Source organism: Crocuta crocuta, unplaced genomic scaffold, assembly GCF_008692635.1.
Source record: "Crocuta crocuta isolate KB4526 unplaced genomic scaffold, BGI_CrCroc_1.0 scaffold376, whole genome shotgun sequence".
Classification (NCBI taxonomy): domain Eukaryota; kingdom Metazoa; phylum Chordata; class Mammalia; order Carnivora; family Hyaenidae; genus Crocuta; species Crocuta crocuta.
Genome location: NW_027527388.1, coordinates 2768683 through 2780507, shown reverse-complemented (window position 1 = coordinate 2780507; position 11825 = coordinate 2768683). Strand labels below are relative to the sequence as shown.

Genomic DNA, 11825 nt, shown 5'->3' with positions numbered 1-11825 from the left:
TAAATTCTCTTAGAAGGCTTTCGGCAAACTTAATTAGATTAGAAAACCTTCTTTGCTAAGATTAGTTGATGCTTTAATTAGGTGGACACAAAATAAAAAGCGCGGTTTTATTAGATTTATCAAATTATTGCCTGAAATATTTCTCCCCTTTGACATCCTAAAAAGAAGCCTTGTGCTGAAGGTTTAATACCTCCAAGGTGATGGGCAAATCTTTATATTACCAGAGTCCTGGAGGGCTTCTTTCTTCAATCTGTTTTTTTTTTTCCTTTTTTTTTCTTTCAAGCTGTTTTGTCTAAAAGTGCTGAAAATGCCCATTTGCTCTTGCAAATAATCTGAACTTGTTTATTCAGTGAATCCAGTGGAAAATACATAGCCTGGACAAAGGTGGATGGCCTGGAGATGGTTGGGAGTGAAATTATATGACACATATTTGCGAGACAAAAACCAGTATAGCCTGGAGTTTGATTCAGTGTAAGAGAGGGCAAAGGCGACTTTGAGATGTTTAGCTACACACCAGGAAGTGTGATGATGGCCATTTACTGAGTTGGAAAACAAGAGGCTTACCAGGGTTGGAGCTAGACTAGCATCAAGAGAGATACTGTATTCTTTTTTGAATAGTTTTTTTTTTTTTAATCTAGCCTAAGGTATTTAAATCCTGCAGTTGGAAAATCATTCATATATATTAAAATTAATCTGTCTCTTTTCTTATAATACAATCCTTTCTGAAAAGTAAACACCATAGGATGACCTTAATATTTCAGAGTATATGGATGAATTTATCAAATTGTTATCCTATGGAATACAAATATTTGTGAGAAATAAGAAACAGACAAGGAAGTGGAGAGATGATAGCCAAAGGGGGGGGGAAAAATCTATCCACTTCTTAATATTAACCCAGACTGACTCTAGTGAAGCTATTAGAATCAGGTAACTTCCATATTTCATAAAGTTGGACACATCAGGATTAAACTTTTTTCATGAATTTAACAGCTTTTCAAGGTGTGTGATTACAAACACTTTACCTTAGATTTCCTCTCTGGTCTATACACCACAAATTTTCTTCTTTACTATGTTCAAACAATTAAGTGGAGCTAGTCATTAGCAAATTAACTGACCCTTCTAAAGTGTGTATTTCAAGCTTATGCTCATGATTTTGAATGAGAACTGATTATGTTCTCACATCTGTCACTCACATCATCAACTGTGGCATGTCAAGCCACACACACACACACACACACACATATGCATTCACATGTATGCACATACTGTATATATATAGTAGAGGTTCAGGGATGAACTGTTTATTTTAGCTACATGCTGTTGTCAGAATCCATTGACATCTATCAACTGATTTCTTTATTCTTGGTAGGAGCTCATTTGTTTTTGCCAGGTATTTCGACAAAGTTCTTTTCTACATGAGATGATTATTCATTCCTGAATTCAGATGTTAAAGAGTATGTTTATTACAGAGGGGCAGGAGAATTAAGACATCTTAATCCTGATGTGAAACATATGTGCGAAAAGTACTGCAAGAAAATATAGTTGAATAACTGATAGTGAGATGATTCTTTTATATGAATTATTCTAAGGCAGACATAATTATGATGAGCAACAGTAGATAAAAGTAAAAAATTTTAGTCATATAAAATATCATAATTGAGGTGCCTGAGTGACTTAATCAATGAACTGTCCGACTCTTGATGTTGACTCAGGTCATGATCTCTCAGTCATGAGGTAGAGTTCTGCCTCAGGCTCTGAACTAGGCATGGAGCCTGCCTGGGATTCTGTCTCCTTCTTCCCCTCCCCCGCTTCCTTGCAAGCTCACCCTCTCTCTCTAAAAAAAAAAAGAAAAGAAAATCATAAATTAAAGTAAAAATGCAAACTAGCATTTAAAAACTTATGTAAATGTCTAAGCACTTTGCTTATTTTGTTTTCTACCATACAACTTGAAGAATCAGGAATACTGTAAAATTTCTTTAAAAATTAATTAAAATGTCATTTTATTTGAAGTTTGTTTATCAGTGATTTATTGAAATTTTGCTGTTTCCATGTTGTTTGCACATTTTCTTCTATGAATCTATTTTTTTAAAATATGGAATGCTTCATGACCTTGCATGTCATGCTTGAGCAGGGGCTATCTAATCTGTATGTTGTTTCAGTTTTATACATGTGCTGTCAAACTGAGCATTGTTCAATGAATCTCTTATTAGTGTCTATTACTTACTGATTTTTGTGGGCACTTTATATATGAAGACAACCATTCAACTGTTAGTATATTTTAAGTTTATTTTTCCTCCAATTTATTATTTTTCTGTGGACTATGTTCATGGGAATTTTATCAGATGTAGGAGTTTTTATGAGGACAAATCTACCAAATGTCCTTTTTTCACATTTTTTTGAAGTTTATTCATTTTTGAGAGAGAGAGAGAGAGAGAGAGAGAGAGAATGAGAGAGAATGAGAGAAAAAGTGTAACCAAAGGAGGGGCAGAGAGAAATAGAGGGAAACAGAATCCGAAGCAGGCTCCAGGCTCTGAAGTGGGCTCTGACCTGTTAGCACAAAATCTGACCCAGGGCTGAAACTCATGAACTGTTAGATCATGACCTGATCTGAAGTTGGACACTTAAACAATAGAGCCATCCAAGACTCCCCTACCAAACTTCCTTTTTAAGAAGAGATAAACTTTGAACCCTAGATATCTTTGAAAATAATTAGAAATATTTTAAATTCTTTAAAACCATACTTTATTAATTTGAGAACTTCTGCATTCTATGTTAGTATCCTTACCTTAGCCTTTATGTGGTAGTTGAAACTATTTCTTCTGTCCTGTCAGGGAAGGCATTTACCAGATATAGCATCTTTCCTTCAGGGAAGTTATTTGTTGAACTTGCACTCATTTAGTCTCTTCTGATGCCCTCAGCCATTACTTGACACAGGAAATTTCTTACTTTTCCCAATGTAATTTCAATTTAAATTTTTAGCAAGACTATTAGACACAATGCAGATCAGAGCTTAACCATACTACAGTCAATTTGCCCATATCCTTGGCATTTTTTACTTTCAAGGGATAATGGCCTCACACATGTTGTACATGATGTTCTAGTCTTCCTTGCTTCATTATTCTTATGACTGCTAATATCTTTAAGCTGCAAGCATGCCTCTTTTTTGTAATTTTCAAATGATTTCCTCTAAATTACTGAGAAGCCACTTTTGGCTTCAAAAACGGATTCTAGTTAGCTAAAATTATGTAAGTAAAAGACATAGCACAAAAAAAACTCTCTGGATGCCATTTGTATGTTCATTCATTCTGACTGAGTTTTGGAATGAGATTCCTATTAAGAACAATGTACAAGAAAAGAAGGACCTAGCCTTCACACAAAGGAAAATCAGGAGCCCACATAATCTTAATGCAAAGCTAAAAGACATTTTACAAAGCAGGATTTGAGATATAGACCCAAATATATTTGGAAGGAGTTCCTTTTTTTTAACTCTAATTTTTTCTTATTCATATCTTCCTTCACTAGTGCCACTTTCATTTACTTATTTCAAGTAATTCATCTTAAATACTTTTTCTTTTTTTAAAACTGTTTTTAATGTTTATTAATTTATTGAGAAAGAGAGACAGAGAGTGAGCAGGGGAGGAGCAGAGAGGGAGACACAGAATCTGAAGCAAGCTCCAGGTTCTGAGCTGTCAGCACAGAGCCTAATAGGGGGCTTGAACTCACAAACTGTGAGATCATGAGCTGAGCTGAAGTCAGATACTTAAAGGACTGAGCCACCCAGGTGCCTCCATCTTGAAATCTTTTTATCTTAGGTCAGTTTTATTATAACTTCCAACATTATTTCAAAATCTCTTCTTCATAATCCATATTAACTAAATCAGAACGTTTCATTTAACACAGGTTTTCTCCATTTCAACATTCATGACTCAACTTTTGCAAGTATGCTGAAAACCATTTTTGAGGAATAAATCCATAATAAAAACAAATAAGTTAGATATTCCCTAATAAGAGGGTACAGAGGGGATTCTTTATTTTTTATTTTTTTTATTTAAAAAAAATTTTTTTTAATGTTTTATTTATTTCTAGGAGAGAGAGAGAGACAGCGTGAGCAGGGGACGGTCAGAGAGAGAGGGAGTCACAGACTGAAACAGGCTCCAGGCTCTGAGCTGGCAGTCAGCACAGAGCCCGACGCGGGGTTTGAGCCCACGAACCGCGAGATCATGACCTAAGCGAAAGTCGGACGCTTAACCGACTAAGCCACCCAGGCGCCCAGAGGGGATTCTTTAATGCAGAAGCGAGAAATCTAGAGAACAGAATTATTAGTAATAGTAACTGCAATGCTTACAGATTTACTCTAACTTTAGTGATCACGGGTCAGGAACACCTAGAGAGGTTTGAATACTTATTTTCTTGGTCCTACCCCAGATCACATACATGAATATAGGTTCTGGACATCTGTGTTTTTAAAAAGTATCAAGGGGCATCTGGATGATTTAGTTGGTTAAGCAACCAACTCTTGATTTTGGCTCAGATCATGATTTTGTGGTCCATGGGTTGAAGCCCCACATCAGGCTCCACACTGATAGAGCACAGCCTCCTTGAGAATCTCTCTCCCCCACTCTCTGCCCCTTCCCTGCTCACTCACTCTCTCAAAATAAATAAATAAACATTTAAATATAAATAAATGAATAAATACGTAAATAAATGAATAAATAAATAAATACATAAAAAATAGAGCCCAGATAATTTTAATGTGCAATCAGGTTAGAGAACCATTAACTACTGATTATATAAGTAACTAATAAGCAGTTTAGAAGGAATTAGTGAAATAGATACTCTTTGAGAATTTTAGTGTTTGCTTAACAGATTTATTTCCTGATACTAGATATAGGTATTCAATCATACATATTTCTTCACAGAACTCCTCAAGAAATTAAAGAAAAAAAAAAAAACTCAGAGGAAAATGTACCAAATAATGCAATTAAATAACTCTCACTCAGTATTTGAAGTTGAATGTTAAAGCTTAAATATTTCATACTTAACATATTGTAATATTGTAACACTATACCTTTATTGATGTTACTTTCAAAATTTTCTAGCTCTAAATATACATTTGTGTTATACTTTGTTGTCTCCCAATTTCTTTAAAAAATAACTTTTCAATGATTCTTAGCAAAATTTTATTATGTTTTCTAAAGAAAAAGCAAAAGAATTTAGAAGAAGAAAATGATGGAATACTAGTCTTCAATACTGTAAAGAAGCTACTTTAACGTTTGAATAGTTATTAAACATTTATATACATAAATTCTAGTATGTACACACCATCACAGGACTGCATACTTACGTGTGTGTATCTGTATCTATATCTGTATGTCTGTGATTAATTCCTTTCTAAATTCCATCAATAAAATCTGTTTCATATAAGGATCCTTCTAACAACTTCTCACATTGATGAACATATTAATTTTCATATTATATTCAGAGATTGAATTATCCTCTTGATAATTCAAAGATGGCTGCACAGAAAGGCTTAACATTCTAGAGGAAGGAAGTACTGACTTTTAGCTTTCTTTTAATTCCACTTGGAGCACCCTTTTTCTGTCACCTTTAGCTACTTAATCTTTTGACACATTTGGAGGGAATATGTTATTATCAAAAACCTTACCCCTGAGCGGAAACACACAAATAGGAAATTACAATTTATTTACCCTGATGGCAGGACAAAATCAGTGAGCTCTAAGAGTGACTATAACTTTGAGGATTCCTACCCACCACAACTTTATGCCGTTCTGCCCATGTGTCACTTTTCCCTTACACACCTGGCCTCCAGAGCCATGTTTCTCAGACACCACAGATCATTAAAACATATTACTGCATTTGTCAATATTCTCCTACTAAGTATTTTGAAAGGAAATGAGAAAAAAAATCACTTGTTGAGCTTCTATGAATGGGTAGGATTCAATAGAATTCAAATAGTTAACTTTCTACAATGCTGCATTCATACTTGTTTCTAGATGATATATCATGTACCCCCATGGATTTTCAGTACACTTTTTGGTATGAAACACTCACATTCAGGTTGAGAAAGCCTAGTCTGAAATAATTTCAAAGTTTCACTTTCTTATCTAATATAAAGTATTTCCCATTCCCCAAAAGGGCCCAATACATTATTCTGCAGGTTAGCAGTGCAAAGGGAAGCTAGTCTGTCTTCCCATCATAGATAGCTTCTATATTCCCTGTGGTTGGAGAAAGGAACCATTAGATCCTTTTTGACTGATGCTAGCCTCTAGTTTATTAAATGATCACCAGCTCACCCCTTTTTCATTTAATATGGCAATTCTGTAGGCTCTTTGGAGATTTCCTTTTCCTCTAATCCTGAGGACACACTCTACATCCTTCCTTGGAGTGAAAGAGGACTATCTGCCTCTTGACTTCTGTTCTAACCAACACTCTACCCGTACTCACTGGGTGTCTGCCCAAGATGACTTGGATTAGTCAGAATGATCCAGGGACATAGAANAGGAACCATTAGATCCTTTTTGACTGATGCTAGCCTCTAGTTTATTAAATGATCACCAGCTCACCCCTTTTTCATTTAATATGGCAATTCTGTAGGCTCTTTGGAGATTTCCTTTTCCTCTAATCCTGAGGACACACTCTACATCCTTCCTTGGAGTGAAAGAGGACTATCTGCCTCTTGATTTCTGTTCTAACCAACACTCTACCCGTACTCACTGGGAACACCAAAGGATATAAGTCCCAGCCCAAAGTNAGGCTGAGAAGTCCCAGGATCTGCTGTATACAGTCTAGAGACCCAGGAAAGCTAGTGGTAGATTTCAGTCCAAATCAAAACACCTGAGAACCAGGAACACCAAAGGATATAAGTCCCAGCCCAAAGCCAGGTGAAGAACAATATTTAGGTAAACCAGTCTGACAGGGAGAGAAAATTCAACCTCCCTCCACCTTTTAGTTCTCATCAGGCCTTCAGAGGACTGAGTGATGCCCACCTACAATAGGGTGGACTCCTTTGCTCAGTCCACGAATTCAAATCCTGATGTCTTCTGGAAACCACCTCACAGGCACAGCCCCCAAATAATGTTTAACCAGAAATCTGGGCAACTCATGACTGATTCAGATCTACACAGCTATCTCTTGAGCCATCCCACAGGAAGATAACACCACACCCAGAAGCATGGATAGCTGCTGTTCCGGCTCTTCTCTTCAATCTGTTGTTACAGGTTGCTCAAGCCTATCTTTCCCATTTAGATTTTTTTTAATGTAGAGTCACACTCCTGTCTCTGTCCACAACACACCATTGAATTTCTCCCAACAAAGTTTAGCATCTGCCGTGTGCTCGTCTGTGGAAGCACTGAGCCTGCACAGCCCATCCCAGCACTTACATTATGACAGGAAATTAACCACACACAAAAACTCTTTTCAAAGAATGATGAGGGGCACCTGGGTGGCTCAGTTGGTTGAGTGTCCTACTCTTGATTTCAGTTCAGGTCATGGTTCCCTGGTTGTAGGATCAAACCCCACATCCAGCTCTGTACTGAGCATGGAGCCTGCCTAAGATTCTCTCTCTCTCTCTCTCTCTGTCTCTGTCTCTCTCTCTCCCTCTGCCCTTCTCCCCAACTCACTCTCTCTTAAATAAATACATAAATACATAAAAATAAAGAATGATCAATCACAACATCACTTTTGTCAGGTCCTGAATAGGTAAGTCAGCCAGCCTTATGTAGACTATATGGGTACTTCTTGCTTAATTATTTGTTTTATTTCTTTAACACTTTTAATTTCCTACAAGACTCTGAAATGGTAGAAACCATCCATTTAGGATCATCTCTCTGATTAAAAATGAGTACTTTAAAATAAATTCCAATTTTTGGTAGGTAATTACTTTTGTGATGATGTGTTTTATATCACTAAAATCTGAAAATTGGCATACTGGAAGCCAAAGACTTAAATCATTGAATAGATATCAATAAAAAATAATTATGGTGTTTTATAAGTACAAATCATATTTACAGAGAGATACATTCATAACCCAAATGCAAAATCAACCCTCATCTGTGAGTACTACATACTGACACATATAGAACCAGTCTGCTTGTTATTTTCATAAATAACACAAAATCATTACTGGTTATCTTTGTTTTTGAGGAGTGAGGAGTTCAAACTACAGAACTGGTAGTATTTCACACAAAACCTTCACTATCTTTTCTTCCCTCCAGTCTTCCCTCTCTCCTGTGACTTCTATCAGCTCTGTGTGGAATCCTTACTCCCTCAGTGGGAACTCTGAAATAGTCATAACTTACAGAGTTAATCCTTCTTAGAAAGAGGTGTGAGGGATATTGATAATATTTTTATAATAAATTTAAATCTTATTAAATTTTTATAATAATTTATTTTTCTAACTTAATAACTAAGCAGTTTGTTTAGAGAAGGCACCAATTCTTCAAACATATCATTTTAAAGACAACTAAATAATTATCATTCCAATCCCAAATGCTCCCTTGAAGTAAATTTTAACTCTCTTGCCTTAAAAATTAAAAGCTATAACATGACAAGGAGTTTAGTAGGAGAGAGAGACTTTAAATTGATTATACTAACCTGAGAATATGTTCTATAAATGTGAACTAAGTTTTCTTGATGGAAATAAAATACTAGAAGGGAAATTCTATAACAACCCAAAACTAAAAGTAATAAACCATATCAGCAAAATCTAAGATTTGTTTGGTGAAGGTAAGGAAAAGATGTTGAAAAAGTTAAACTGTTCTAAGATTTCATCTTACTGGGGGCAAGTGGGATGGAGAGGTGAAGCAGAGTGGAATTAACATCTTGGTGAGGGAAACTGGTTTTGCATGGTAGTCATCTTGGAACTTTGGTTATATGACATTGCCTTATGCATTTTTAAAAATTATTTATAATGTTTATTTTTTGAGAGAGAGATAGAGCATGACCATTGAAGGGGCAGAGAGTGGGGGAGACACAGTATCCAAAGCAGGCTCCAGGCTCCGAGGCATCAGCACAGAACCTGATGCGGGGCTATGAACTGTGAGATCCTAACCTGAGTCGAAGTCAAACACTTAATGGACTGATCCACCCAGGTTCACCATTTATTTATTTTTTAATATAGCTCACATAGGACCTTAATGGACTGCCCATCTATTTCTGTACTGGATATTATGCGTTGATCATTGCCTGCCAAACATCCCTAAGGATTAAACTATTTTGGTTTTTGTCCTTAACCATAATACCTATTCCATTAGTAGCATTCTTATTTCTTCTGGTAATTAAATATTGCTACTGGCCTCTGTTGCCCCAAGATTTCAATATCTACATTATAATGAGAAAACTAGGTTCAGATGCTGGCCTTTCTACTTGTATCCCAGGCCCTCAGAAGACCATTGTTTAGCACCTTTCAAAATTGAAGGTGCTCTTCTCATGAACGTATGTCTCAAATCCTAGTGAAGGGACTGCCCCACAGGTATTCTCAAGCTCATGGATAAGGGATGATTAAAGAGATTATACAAAAATAATCCATTTCAATATTTCTAAAAGTTTAAAATCCTTCTTTAGATTATAACACAAAATTCTGAGTATCTCAACTTTGTTTAATTGAGAACACCTTTGATGATATATGCCAGTTATGAAGGTCAGCAGGAATTAGAACCATTCATAGCTATTCAAGATCATTCATTGAATTCAATGACTTAAGTGAAACCATAGAGGAAAATTTAAAACAATCTACAGTTGTTTTCTCTCTCTGTTCTAATTGCATTCATTCCTATGTATATTTCCAAAATCAAGGCATATATTAAATAAGGAAACCCTTACAATTCTATTTGATATATAAGTCTTGTTCTGGGTTCGATTGTGTAATTGGCTCCCAGGATCTAAAGGAAATGAGTACTAGGGAAGATGGTGTATGAGAATTTATTTTTCCTTGGAAGACAATCACCTTAGTGAAAGTCATTATAAGGATTTAAAGAAACAATGCAGCTTTGAGAGATAGGAGATGATAGGAGGCCCCAAAGAGTAGGAAGTCCTTTAAGTCACCTACATTTTCTCATTTTCCACATTGCAATCTTATGATTCACTTTTCCTACCAAAAAAATCCTTATTTTTACATAAAACCCTCATGACTTTCTGAATTCAAGGGCTGCAAATCAGCAGTCCAAACGCTCCTGCCATGAATGTGATTTTTAGCTGTAATATCTCTAAGTTAAATTATATACACATATTATTTTAAGGAAGTCTGAGTTCACTGTAACTATAGATCTGTATCTGAACTTAACATGTCCTTTAAATGCCTCAGCACTATTTGAAGCATCTGATCAACCCAGTGGTCCTCATATATCTCTCGTGTCCTTTACAGTGGTCTCTGTTAGCAGCCATTAAACCTTGGTTTCAATTAACACAGAAAATATCCTGCATAGCCATTGTAGTCAAGGACTACTAATTTCCCATATCCCAGTATTGTCTCAATCAGTTTGGACTGCATAACAAAATACCTCAGACTGGGTATCTTATGAACAATAGAAATTTATTTCCCACAGTTCTAGAAGCTGGAAGTCTGAGATCAGAGTGCCAGCATGTTCCAGTAAAGGTCTACTTCTGGGCCCCTGTTGTAACTTCACAGGGCAGAAGAGTCTCTTAGGTATCTCTCCAGGGCCTCCTTATAAAGGCAGTAATCCTATTCAGGAGGGCTCCATCCTCATGGCCTAATCACCCCAAATATCATCACATTGGGCATTAAAATTTTAACATATACATTTTGGGAGGACACACCCACTCATTCATAATATAAACTGTATCCTTACTGCCTTCAGTCCAAACCAGCTGAGAAAATCAATCCCAAATTCCCATTTCTTGCAGGGTTCTTTGCACCCAAATATCATTATGGCACAGAATTGTGAGATATAAGCCACAAAACCCCTTTTGGCTGGTTTGAACAAGAAATAAAATTATTTAAGAATACCAAGTAGTTAGCACATCTCTAGAAAAGACAGGGAGCCAGAGTACAAAGATACATAATGAGGTAACATGTCAACTACTGAGAGGCCTTTCAAACTAAAAACTACACTGTCACTGACTCTAAGCATCTGTGAAGTTATAGGATTGTATTGTGGATCTCGTTTGCCACAGTTGAAAAAAACTGAGCCCCATCAGTCTTTAAAGATCAGTCTTCCTATAAGAAGTCATTACTTATTTTTCTTGTTGTTGTTGTTGTTCGTTACAACTTTATTTACAATATCAAGATATGGAAACAACCTAAGTGTCAATCGATAGATGGGTGGATAAAGAAGATGTGATACATACGTACAGTTGGCTCTTGAATTAACATGAGGGTTAGGGGCACTGACTCCCTCCAAGTTATACACAAACTTGTGTATAACTTTTGAGTTCCCTCCAATTTTACTAATAGCCTACCATTGACCAGAAGCATTACCAATAACATAAAGAGTTGATTAACACGTATTTTGTATGTTGTATGTATTATATACTATATTCTTACAACAGTATAAGCTAGAGCTTTATTGTAAGCCGTTACTCATATTAACTGCTTCCAAACCTCACTTTGAACATACTTCTGGTTAGTAGACTCCAAGTTACCTGGGTGGTTTCTAGATGCAAGAGAAGGTGAAGAGAAAACTCCTCAAATATTTTTAACTCTATTTACAGAAAGATACAGTAAGTATTATTATAATTGGTCAAATCACTAATATCATATAAGTTAAATATAAAGAACTGGGCAGAGATAAACATTTTTGTCATTATATTTTAATGAAATTTTAATGGAGCCACAATAAAAGTATTAG

At 35.8% G+C, this 11825-nt stretch overlaps 1 pseudogene; it reads right to left on the bottom strand.

The window, feature by feature from the left end:
- Positions 1 to 2086: 2086 nt before the first annotated feature.
- Positions 2087 to 2187, bottom strand: LOC144222078 (U6 spliceosomal RNA; annotated as a pseudogene).
- Positions 2188 to 11825: the final 9638 nt, after the last annotated feature.